General features: G+C 41.4%; 1 protein-coding gene across 1 annotated transcript in view; it reads right to left on the minus strand.

Annotated features, from left to right (window-relative positions):
- Window positions 1-10,831, minus strand: part of LOC117517504 (calpain-5-like) — a 63,460-nt gene extending 52,629 nt beyond the window's left edge. The window contains exon 1 of the mRNA XM_034178532.1: window positions 10,639-10,831. The gene's annotated coding sequence lies outside the window, so the exon portion shown is untranslated. The remainder of the gene's footprint in view (window positions 1-10,638) is intronic.
- Between the last annotated feature and the right edge of the window lie 2,192 nt (window positions 10,832-13,023).

The following is a 13,023-nucleotide window of genomic DNA, read 5'->3' on the forward strand; positions in this document are numbered from 1 at the left end:
TGCAACCAATCACCTCAGCAGGTGGGTTGCTGATGAGCTTCTCCCCTGAATATAAACACCTGATTGTCAATGAAATCACCTGCTGAGGTGGTTGGTTGTAAGGAAAACCTGCAGTGTCTCAGCCCTTCATGGCACATGATTGCCCACCCCTGCTTTAAACTCTGAATACCTTCTTTGTCTTTCGGCTGTTCCCGTGAGGGGTCGCCAGAGCAGATCAATCGTTTCCATCTCACCCTGTCCTCTGTATCTTCCTCTGTCACACCAACCACCTGCATGTCCTCTCTCAGCACATCCATGAACCTCCTCTTTGGTCTCCCTCTTCTCCTCCTGCCTGGTGGCTCCATCCTCAGCATCCTTCTCCCTATATACCCTGGGTCCCTCCTCTGCACATGTCCAAACCATCTCAATCTCGCCTCTCTGACTTTGTCTCCAAACCGTCCCACCTGAGCTGTCCCTCTGATATGTTCATTCCTAATCTTGTCCATTCTTGTCACTCCCAAAGAGAATCTCAACATCTTCAGCTCTGCTACCTCCAGCTCTGCCTCCTGTCTTTTTGTTAGTGCCACCGTCTCTAAACCATACAACATAGCTGGTCTCACTACTGTTTTGTAAACTTTCCCCTTCACCCTTGCTGATATTCTTCGGTCACAAATCACTCCTGCCACCTTTCTCCACCCACTCCACCCTGCCTGCACTCTCTTCTTCACCTCTCTACCACACTCTCCATTACTTTGAACAGTTGACCCCAAATATTTAAACTCATCTACTTTCACCACTTCTACTCCTTGTAACTGCACTATTCCACTGGGCTCCCTCTCATTCACACACATGTACTCAGTCTTGCTTCTACTGACTTTCATTCCCCTTCTCTCCAAAGCATATCTCCACTTCTCCAGACTAGACTCAACTTGCTCCATGGTAACCAGACAATAATTCATCTGATGACATTTGAGCACTAAACTGACATTATGAGAAAACACACAGACTTTTAATTCAGAAACACATCAACCACCAAACTGTCAACACCTTTGGAGCAGTAAGAAACATTTATCTCACAACTTTGTCAAACAGGTAAACTGAAGTGATTTAAATGACATAAATACACACCAAATTATGAAGAAGTATTGCATGTAAATTACTGACAGTAAATTAACATGAATTAGCTAAAAACAGAATGTTTCTGTTGTCCAGGCAGCAGGGAGAAAATACAAAACAGAAAGCAGCTTAGTTTCTTTTCACAGCTACATTTTATTTATGATCACATATATTTTTATTGTTGGCACACAACATTTATGGCAGTGACACCCAAAATGTTGCTGAAGGCAATTAGGATTAAAAACAGAATATGAATAAAATGTAAATTGGCCAACATAAAGTGTTGGAGAGACTCGTGGAGGGGTGTTTCTTTCTAAAGTTGCCTCATTGTGTCATTTGTCATGACATAAAATAAAAAATAAATTACTTTAAAATTTATTTACTCATGTTCAGCGGATTTCACTTTTTAATTTTCTGGAGTAACACTGAGCTCAAGTAAGGTGATCTAAAAACAAACTTATTTCTTGACTTTTCCACATTTCTTAGAGCCTATTTTTTCCTACTCTGGAAAAAACCTTACATTAGAGTGACAAGACTTTCCTTTATGATGTATTTGAAATAGGAAATGCATTCAGTCATCATTAAGGGCAAAAAACTAAAAACAGGTTCACAGTGATGTGCAGGATCAAGGTAGGTGGCTTTGAGTTAGACTAACATCTGCAGGACAACATTCTGAATCAATGAATGAATGAATAAATGAATTTATTTGGCACACAGACTCAACAAAACAAAACACTGATACATAAGACAATTCCACAGTGACATGTGTGACCAAAAGGGGGTGAGCAGAAGCAAAGGTTATGAACGCCCACCCCTTATATACATACGAGGGCTGTCCATAAAGTATAGGTCCTTTTAATTTTTTTCAAAAACTATATGGATTTCATTCATATGTTTTTACGTCAGACATGCTTGAACCCTCGTGCGCATGCGTGAGTTTTTCCACGCCTGTCGGTGACGTCATTCGCCTGTGAGCACTCCTTGTGGGAGGAGTCGTCCAGCCCCTCGCCGGAATTCCTTTGTCTGAGAAGTTGCTGAGAGACTGGCGCTTTGTTTGATCAAAATTTTTTCTAAACCTGTGAGATACATCGAAGTGGACACGGTTCGAAAAATTAAGCTGGTTTTCAGTGAAAATTTTAATGGCTGATGAGAGATTTTGAGGTGACACTGTCGCTTTAAGGACTTCCCACAGTGCGAGACGTCGTGCAGCACTCTCAGGCGGCGTCATCAGCCTGTTTCAAGCTTAAAACCTCCACATTTCAGGCTCTACTGATCCAGGACGTCGTGAGACAACAGAGAAGTTTCAGAAGAAGTCGGTTTCAGCACTTTATCCGGATATTCCACAGTTAAAGGAGATTTTTTTAATGAAAGACGTGCGGACGGGTCCGCGCGTCGGGACGCAGCCGACGCAGCGGTGTGGCGGCACAGGGAAAACACCTCCGTGTTGATAACCATTTGTAAAATCCAGGCGGCTTTTGATGGCTTTCAGTGGAGTGAGTATATGAGAAATTGTTTAACAGCTGGACATGTTCCAACTTGTCCTTAAGGCTTCCAATGGAGGTGTTTTTCCTGTGGGGGAGCGTCGCGGACGCGCGGACCCGTCCGCACATCTTTCATTAAAAAAATCTCCTTTAACAGTGGAATATCCGGATAAAATGCTGAAACCGACTTCTTCTGAAACTTCTCTGTTCTCTCACGACGTCCTGGATCAATAGAGCCTGAAATGTGGAGGTTTTCAGCTTGAAACAGGCTGATGACGCCGCCTGAGAGCGCTGCACGACGTCTCGCTCCGTGGGAAGTCCTTAAAGCGACATTGTCACCTCAAAATCTCTCATCAGCCGTTAAAATTTTCACTGAAAACCAGCGTAATTTTTCGAACCATGTCCACTTCGATGTGTCTCACAGGTTTAGAAAAAATTTTGATCAAACAAAGCGCCAGTCTCTCAGCAACTTCTCAGACAAAGGAATTCCGACGAGGGGCTGGACGACTCCTCCCACAAGGAGTGCTCACAGGCGAATGACGTCACCGACAGGCGTGGAAAAACTCACGCATGCGCACGAGGGTTCAAGCATGTCTGACATAAAAACATATGAATGAAATCCATATAGTTTTTGAAAAAAATAAAAAGGACCTATACTTTATGGACAGACCTCGTACATACATACATTTATACTCATTACCATTCATCTTGTGCTTGGTATTTATGAGCACAACATCAGAATCTGATCGAGATTGATCCTGACTTGAAGGCAAATCTAAAGACATCTGATTTGAAAAATTAGGCTTCACTAATACTGAACCTATACAAACTATAATTCATCCAGTTAATGTTGCCACCTGTTTGCATTAGATTTGTCAATACTTTTCTTCAGGGGTTTATCCAATCAAATGTTTTAATGATATAAGTTGACTCCACCCATCACATCATAGGGGTTTATTTCTGAAACTTTTCAGCACCAGATGTCACGAAGTGCTTCAAAATTAAATATGTATATTAAACAGAATACAGGCACATTAAAACCAGGTAAAGGTTGGATGTTGTTATTCAGCAGAGGCATCTTCTGCCCGTGTTTTTCTAGTTTTTACGCTGAAATTTTAGATTGAATTTTCTTTGTAGATCATTTAACTTTACTTAAAGTGTTTCGTTTTTCGCATTTGTTCCATTTGAACTAATCTTGTTAAATGGCCATTTAAATTTTGAACTTTTGCATTTTATGTTTTTCTTATGTGTGTCATTTTAATAAAATAATGATCAATATTGATGTTGTGTTCTGACTCTAGTGGACATCATGGAATTTTCTCATACTTCATTCTGCATGGATCTGCTTCACCACGATAATGAGACCGACCGGCTGGTGCACATGGCCGAGGTCATGATGCACTGTTTCAGGGAGCACACAGCTCTTCCTCCTGCACCTCCTGGGGATGAACAGGTAGGGTTGATACTTTATGGTACTTTATGATACTTTATGTTGTGATTAAGAATTTTAATGAATGGAGAGATGGATTTGTGAAAATGTGGACAGATGACATCTTGTAATCACTGGTTGTGTTTGTTTGTATCTCCAGGATCAGGATCTCCTGATCATGGACCTTGGAAGCCCTCAGACCATCAGCACTCCCGGTCCACAAAACATTATGTTGCCAGTTGTCCCTGTCTACACTCCTGCCCCTCCCACATTGTACCAGGCTCCCTCCATTCCTGCTGCTTCAACCTCTTTTGCTCCTCCCAGTCTTCCAGCCTCTCAGAGACCTGACGTCCCTCCCAGCACATCTGAGCCCAAACCTTATGTTAAAAAAAACCCTAATGCCTTCATGCTCTTCAGGAAGGAGCAGCGCCCACTTGTGGTGGCACAGCACAACGTTCGAGACTGTGCCATCGTCAACAAACTTGTGGGAGAGATGGTGAGCATGTGCACGATCTTGTGGTGGTGTCAGTGAGCGTGTTAACTGACCGTGTGTTGTCTTGTGTTTGCAGTGGCATTCTCTTTCTTCAGAACAGAAGGAGAAATACTTTGAAGAGGCACGAAAGGAAAGCCAGCTGCATTACAAGCTCCACCCAACGTGGAAGCCCAACAGGACGGTGAGTAAAGAGTCAGAAAATACATGTTGGATGTTGACATCACTCACATGTGACTTGTTTTTAGCAGCTGATGTCATAATATGTTTCTTTATGTTTCTGTGTGCAGGTTAAAAAGGTCAAACCATCTCGTCCCTGACCTTCAGGCGGCCTGTAGAAATCATCTGATCCTTTATTTTTTTATTAGCTGTAAATATGTCATTTTAATAAATTGTCTTTTTATATATAATGTTTGCTTTGTTTTGTTTTTGTGCATTTTTCAAAGAACTAACAGGTCACTGATTTCATCCTTACTTCAGATTAACAGGAAAACCTGATCAATTTAAAGGACATGTTGCACAGAATTCATGTTAGAATGAAAGTAAGAAATACAGCTACATTTTCCGGCCTCTGGTGGCCATTGAAAACATCGCTAAACTCAGTACAAGTACATGTAATTTTGTCACTTTTCAAAGGGGTCAGACTTGTCAATAAAATAGATTTAATTTACAAAGGTTGATTTCAGGTGAGCTTCGTGTATAAATCTCATCGTTCCAGGCAGTGAGAGCCGTCAGCTGGCTGATAGAAGCAAGTTAGAGACAAAAACCAACTCTCAGAACAGTTGCACAATCAAGAGTTTCTTACACGTCTGGCTTATCTGTGTGATATATTTTCTCGTTTGAATGAATTGAATCTTGGACTCCAAGGACTTTCCGCAACCATATTTAATGTGCAAGATAAAGTTGAGGCCATGATAAAGAAGTTAAGCCTCTGGGCAAATTGCATGGACAACAACAAAACCGAGACCTTTCCTTTGCTGCATGACTTTTTGCGCACAAATGAGCTTGCATTGACAAAATGTGTGAACCGTGACATTACTTGTTCACCTTGGTGAACTGGCTGCACAACTATGCCGGTATTTCCTGGTGTCTGATGGATCAGATCTATGGATACGCCACCCGTTTAGCTCTGTGCCTGTAAACTTACCGACAGCAGATCAGGAGAGTCTTATTGAGATCGCCACAGATGGAGCCTTAAAGGTTGAATTTAATCAGAAATCACTGCCAGATTTCTGGATCGGACTACTCACAGAGCAACCTGTGCTAGCCAAACGAGCTGTGAAGACTTTGATACCCTTTGCTACTACTTATTTGTGTGAAAGTGGATTTTCAGCTCTCACAAATATGAAATCAAAGTACAGGGCAAGACTTTGTGTTGAAAATGACTTAAGACTCAGACTTTCACCTATTACACCAGATCTAACAGAGTTGTGTGCCTCTTTCCAAGCACATTCTTCGCATTAAAAGTGTGGAGTTGGAATACTGTTCATAAAACTTGATAAAAGTTAAGAGTTTTGAATAAAAATTCACAGGTTCAAAAGTGTTGTCTGATAATTCTGCAATTATTTAATAAATCAATATATGATAAAGTAGTAGCATGCGTTCTCTAATAACCTTTTTTTTAATTGAAAAAAATCAGAGGGTGAGTAGGGGGTACTTGAGTTGAACTCAGAAGGCTGAAGGGGTACGCAAGTGAAGAAAGTTTGGGAACCACTGCTATAAAGCTTTTATACTACATGTTCCTGGAGAGACATGATTGTGATTGTTTATTTATGTCACCTGGATTGTTTTGTTTGTTTGTTGTGTGTGTTTAAAGGACAAGTACAAAGCCCAAATGAATTACTGCCTACAAGGCATCCAGAAAGTGTTCACAGTGCCTTACTTTTCCACATTTTGTTGTTACAGCCTTATTCAAAAATAAATGAAATTTTTTTTCCTCAAATTTCTACACACAATACCCCATAATGACGATGTGAAAAATGTTTTTTTTTTTAGATTTTTGTAAATTTATTAAGAATAAAAAAATTAAGAAATCACATGTACATAAGTATTCACAGCCTTTGCCATGAAGCTCAAAATTGATCCCAGGTGCATCCTGTTTCCACTGATCATCCTTGAGATGTTTCTACAGCTTAATTAGAGTCCACCTGGGGTAAATTCAGTCGATTGAACATGATTTGGAAAGTCACACACCTGTCTACATATAAGGTCTCACAGTTGACAGTGCATGTCAAAGCCCAAAGCAAGCATGAAGTCAAAGGAATTCTCTGTAGACCTCAGACACAGGATTGTCTCAAGGCACAAATCTGGGGAAGGGTACAGAAACATTTCTGCTGCTTTGAAGGTCCCAACAAGCACAGTGGCCTCCATCATCCATAAATGTAAGAAGATCAAATACACCTGGACTCTTCCTACAGCTGGCTGCCCGTTTAAACTGAGCGATCGGGGGAGAAGGGCCTTAATCAGTGAGGTGACCAAGAACTCGATGGTCACTCTGTCAGAGCTCCAGCGTTCCTCTGTGGGGAGAGGAGAACCTTCCAGAAGGATAACCATCTCTGCAGCAATCCACTAATCAGGACTGTATGGTAGAGTGCCAGACGGAAGTCACTCCCTAGTAAAATGCACATGGAGCCCGCCTGGAGTTTGCCAAAAGACACCTGAAGGACTCTCAGACTACACAAAACAAAATGTTCTGGTCTGATGAGACAAAGATTGAACTGTATTTGTATTTACTCCATGTCCCGTGTCCCGCTTGAGTGTGTGCAGGACACCCACTCGTCCTGCATTTGTGTGGGTATGCCCCCGGACACTTCGCTCCCTTGGTGCTTGCGGCCACATATGGGTGTCCCACATTGGTAAATTCAAATGTTGGCAGGTATGTCTTTGGCATGAATGCCAGGCGCCATGTTTGGAAGAAACCAGGCACCATCCCTTTACTGATGCATGGTGGTGGCAGCATCATGCTGTGGGGATGTTTTTCAGCGGCAAGAACTGGATTGAGGGAAAGATGAATGCAGCATGTACAGAGACATCCTGGATGAAAACCTGCTTCTGTCCTTGAGTGGCCCAGCCAGAGCCCAGACCTCAATCCGACTGAACATCTGTGGAGAGATCTGAAAATGGTTGTGCACCGACGCTCACCATCCAACCTGATGGAGTTTGAGAGGTGCTACAACGAGGAATGGACAAAACTGTCCAAAGATAGGTGCACCAAGCTTGTGGAATCATATTCCAGAAGACTTGAGGCTGTAATTGCTGCCAAAGGTGCATCAACAAAGTACTGAGAAAAGGGTGTGAATACTTATGTACATGTGATTTCTTACTTTTTTATTTTTAATAAATTTACAAAAAATTTAAAACCAAAACTTTTTCATGTTGTCATTATGGGGTGTTGTGTGTAGAATTTTGAGGGGAAAAATTAATTTACTCCATTTTGGGATAAAGCTGTAACATAAAATGTGGAAAACCGAAGTACTGTGAATACTTTCTGGATACACTGTATGCATCTTTATTAGTTTTTTTTTCTCCTTTGTCCATAAATATCAATCTAGTGTGAATCACAGGGTGCTCATATCTTTAAGAATATGTACCATTTTTAATATTGCAACAGAGTACTGCTGCAGCACTGAGGCACCTGTGTTCTGTATTATACATGGCCATAATGTAGCTGATGTTCAGTCATGGTTCAAGTAGTACACCTCATTCCAGTCTCTCAAAGTAACCTTTTGTTTGAGTCATTCCAGTTGTATGTACCAAAGACATCAAGTCGTCACCCTCGGTCACCGTTTAGTGTCAAAGTCTCACAACCATACATTAAAGACAGGAAGTCACAGAACCCTAAAGACCTTTAACATCACAAACACCTCTATCCATTGACATCATGACTGCATAAGATCTTCGCAGGGGTCTCTTGATCTCAAAGGCTGAGAACCCAGAGACATGAATGTCACTGCCAAGATAAGTGAAAATCTCTACAAGTTCAACATACACACAGATTATATTATGGTCCATAAAATGTCCGAAAACAGTGAAAAATATCAAAGTGCTTCTCAAACCTCAAGACGGCATCTTAAAATGTCTTGTTTTCTCCACAATCCAAAGACATTCAAGTTGCTGTCAGAGATGTGTGAAATAAAATGAGAAGATGTTCACATTTACAAAGCTTGTCAGCAGCTGCTGAATGTAACTAATCAAGCAATCTAACTTATTATTTTTAAGATTAAGTACTCAGAAAAGTAACTATTAGGTACTTTGCTGATTAGTTACTTTGCTGATTACTCAATCTTAAGAATAACCAAGTTAGATGACTAGTTACCTTATTAGTTACATTAATTATTAGTTACAAGTTGTCGGCAACTCCTCATAAAGTAAACGCATAAAGCTGTTAATAAAGTATAAAGTAACTACACTCAACAAAAATATAAACGCAACACTTTTGGTTTTGCTCCCATTTTGTATGAGATGAACTCAAAGATCTAAACCTTTTTCCACATATACAATATCACCATTTCTCTCAAATATTGTTCACAAACCAGTCTAAATCTGTGATAGTGAGCACTTCTCCTTTGCTGAGATAATCCATCCCACCTCACAGGTGTGCCATATCAAGATGATTAGACACCATGATTAGTGCACAGGTGTGCCTTAGACTGCCCACAATAAAAGGCCACTCTGAAAGGTGCAGTTTTATCACACAGCACAATGCCACAGATGTCGCAAGATTTGAGGGAGCGTGCAATTGGCATGCTGACAGCAGGAATGTCAACCAGAGCTGTTGCTCGTGTATTGAATGTTCATTTCTCTACCATAAGCCGTCTCCAAAGGCGTTTCAGAGAATTTGGCAGTACATCCAACCAGCCTCACAACCGCAGACCACGTGTAACCACACCAGCCCAGGACCTCCACATCCAGCATGTTCACCTCCAAGATAGTCTGAGACCAGCCACTCGGACAGCTGCTGGAACAATCGGTTTGCATAACCAAAGAATTTCTGCACAAACTGTCAGAAACTGTCTCAGGGAAGCTCATCTGCATGCTCGTCGTCCTCATCTGGGTCTCGACCTGACTCCAGTTCGTCGTTGTAACCGATTTGAGTGGGCAAATGCTCACATTTGCTGCCGTTTGGCACGTTGGAGAGGTGTTCTCTTCACGGATGATGCGAAGGAGATGTGTTGCACTGCATGAGGCAAATGGTGGTCACACCAGATACTGACTGGTTTCCCCCCCCAGTAAAACAAAACTGCACCTTTCAGAGTGGCCTTTTATTGTGGACAGTCTAAGGCACACCTGTGCACTAATCATGGTGTCTAATCAGCATCTTGATATGGCACACCTGTGAGGTGGGATGGATTATCTCAGCAAAGGAGAAGTGCTCACTATCACAGATTTAGACTGGTTTGTGAACAATATTTGAGGGAAATGGTGATATTGTGTATGTGGAAAAAGTTTTAGATCTTTGAGTTAATCTCATGCAAAATGGGAGCAAAACCAAAAGTGTTGCGTTTATATTTTTGTTGAGTATAAAAACTAACTAATGTAACCTTTCAAAGTAACTGTGGCAACACTGCTGACAAGGTTTCACCGATTTTGTGATAGAGATTAAAAATGTCAGTGTACAAATTGTTTAAAATTTTCCTCTTACAGTTAATTTGTGTTGGACTTTCATGAGAAATAAACCTAAACTATCACAGCTGTCTGACTGTGCATGTTCAAATGCTGCTGTTATTAAAAAAAAAAAGTTTTAGATGTCTGTGACATATGTTACAAGTGCTCAGGTTTTTATCAAATGTTGCAACTCGCTCCAATCCAACATTTGATAGACTAAATCACTAATATTTTGACTGTAACAATATTGCTACTTGGGTTCCTATTTATTTTACTTTTTATATTAGGTATTTTAATCACATTGAGATATTACACATAAAAAACAACTCGAGTCAATATTCTGTAGGCTAAATATGAATTTCATGTCATCAGCAAACATACATTATGAGGGTTTGAAGGTAAAGCAGTAAGAGTGTTTGGGACATTAAAGATGCCTTATGAAGTGTGACATACAGTCAGTGCACCTGTCTTCAGTGACGTTAAACATATCATTCAGAAACAAAGCACAAATGTGATGCAGATCTAAGCAGAACACTCACCTGGGTCTGGCTTTTGTTTCCTTGAAGTGATAAGATGACCTTGCAACCTCTGAGCTCTGTTAAGTGTAACCTGTTAATCAACTATATTACCTAAATCCAGTGTATGGAACTTTAGCTTGTTGGAACAGCAAACTGATTTAACATGAAACCGGCTGAAAACTGGTCTGACAAGCACAGAGACGTGTTCTGGCAGAGTCTGACAGAGCGGAACAGGCACGCCGAAACTAAACCCCAACACCCCCACCCCAGAACTCAAAGGTTAAAGGAGGTAAAACTTGTGTTCATGTCATTTTGTCTTTGTGGAATGCTGCAGGTAGTGAGCACACATACATATATAATGTATGATAACTGGACAACTTATGCAACGTCAAGTCACAGTGGAATCAAGAAAATTGGCTGGATTTCAACATCAGCACTTTGACTCAGATATGACTTCAGACAGATAAAGAAGAATGTTGTGTGAAAAATCCCATCTTAGAAACAGGGAGTCTGAGAAGGAGCTGCAGAGTATGATTTCACATGCCAAAAGGGAGACGTTAAATTCCATGTAGGATTTGTGTAGCCAACACTCGAGAAGTAATTGACAATTCCCCCAAACAAAGGAAATTATTAGGTTTAGAAAAGTTCAATGAAAGGTTTTAGATAAGGTCATAAATGTGTGGGAACTCTGGTTGTTGTCTGGTTGAAATCTGGCTGTTATTTCTCTGTGGAACAAATACAGTGAGTAATGTACGAGGTCTGTTAGAAAAGTATCCGACCTTTTTATTTTTTGCAAAAACCTGATGGATTTGAATCACATGTGCTTGCATGAGCCAACCTTGAACCTTCGTGCGCATGCGTGAATTTTTTCACGCCTGTCGATTGCGTCATTTCCTGGTAAGCAGCCTTTGTGTGAGGATGGGTGTCGTCTCTAATCGGATTTTCTTTGCAAGGAAAATGGCGGAACGACTGGAGCAGCACGACTGCACCAAATTTTTCCAGAAACTGGGCGGCGGCGGCTTTCGGTGACGATCCTATGGGCATCACACAGATTAAGGAGCGGTACAACTGGTTTAAAGACGTCCGCACAACAGTGGAGAGCGAGCCACGCTCCGGTCGGCCATCAACATGCTGAAATGACCAGATCATTTCAAAGTGAACGCTGTGGTGATGCGGGACTGTCGGGGGACTATCCGAGAAATTGCGGAAGAGGTAGACATCAGCACTTTTTCGACACATTCCACTGTGACAGAAGATTTGGCCATGAAAAGACTTGCAGCGAAATTCATGCCGATGGCTTCGGCACGAAGCTGCTGCATGACGGAGCAAAAGCGCCTCTGTATTGAAGTCTCACAGGACGTGCCGTGACATGCCCACCTCTTCCACAATTTCTCGGATAGTCACATGACTGAAAAGCCACCGAAAGCCATCTGAATCTTCCGAATGGTGGAAGACGTGAGCATCATTTTTCGGAGTCCAGCATGTCCTGTGACACTTCAACACAGAGGCACTGCGCATGGCCCCAGTCATGCATCACGTGCATAAGGTCACCCAGCATGCCAAGATATGCCAGATTAAATGCAGCTTCCACCACCGTTGCTTCCTCAAGGATCAGTTGGATGTGTCGATCACACTAAACCCAGTTCAGCTTCAGCCTCAAGGTCACTCAAGATGGTGAGATTCTCCTGCTGGAACAGGCTCCCTTTATCTCTTGCCTGGACAATAATGAAGGTAGAAATGGGAAAGAAAGTTTAAAAAAAAAAAAACCTTCAGTCTCTGTATGATCATTCCCCAGAGTTTCAGTTATCTTGGTCACTTTGCATAAAAAATGTTCTTTCAAACTTATCCTCCAACAAATCAGATCATTTGGAGCATCATTTTGAAAGAACATGACTTTTATGTAAAGCGATCAAGATAACTGAAACTTTGGGAAGGTCCAGCAAAATTTGCTGGACCTTTGTGGGATTTATGAAAAATATTTATGGGTTCTGGATTTTTTTTTTTTTTTTTTTTTTTGGTTGGGGGGGGGGGGGGGGGGGTCACCCTGTATACATATCGTATTTGGGAAAGTTAAGGTGATGTGAGACACGTTATTCTTACCTGTGATGACATGTTGCTGTGTGGTGCTGGACGTTGATACAGATGTTGAAGCTGGTGTTCGAACCCTCCTCGCTTATGGAACTGGATTCAACAAAAACACAAAATGGCGACATGTCAAAAAAAAAAAAAAATCCATCACCGTAATGGCACTAAATGAGTCAAATGTACACGTTTGTTGTCTTGCTGACTTGAGGTGTTTTTCTGTCAGAAGTTAATACTTTGGAGCACGGAGTTAGCTAGCTCGCTAGTTAGCAGTCAGCTAGCTCACTGTGTCCGCGTACATGAGACAACGATGTTACTTTGAAT

Source organism: Thalassophryne amazonica, chromosome 9 (genome assembly GCF_902500255.1).
Source record: "Thalassophryne amazonica chromosome 9, fThaAma1.1, whole genome shotgun sequence".
NCBI classification, from domain to species: Eukaryota; Metazoa; Chordata; class Actinopteri; order Batrachoidiformes; family Batrachoididae; genus Thalassophryne; species Thalassophryne amazonica.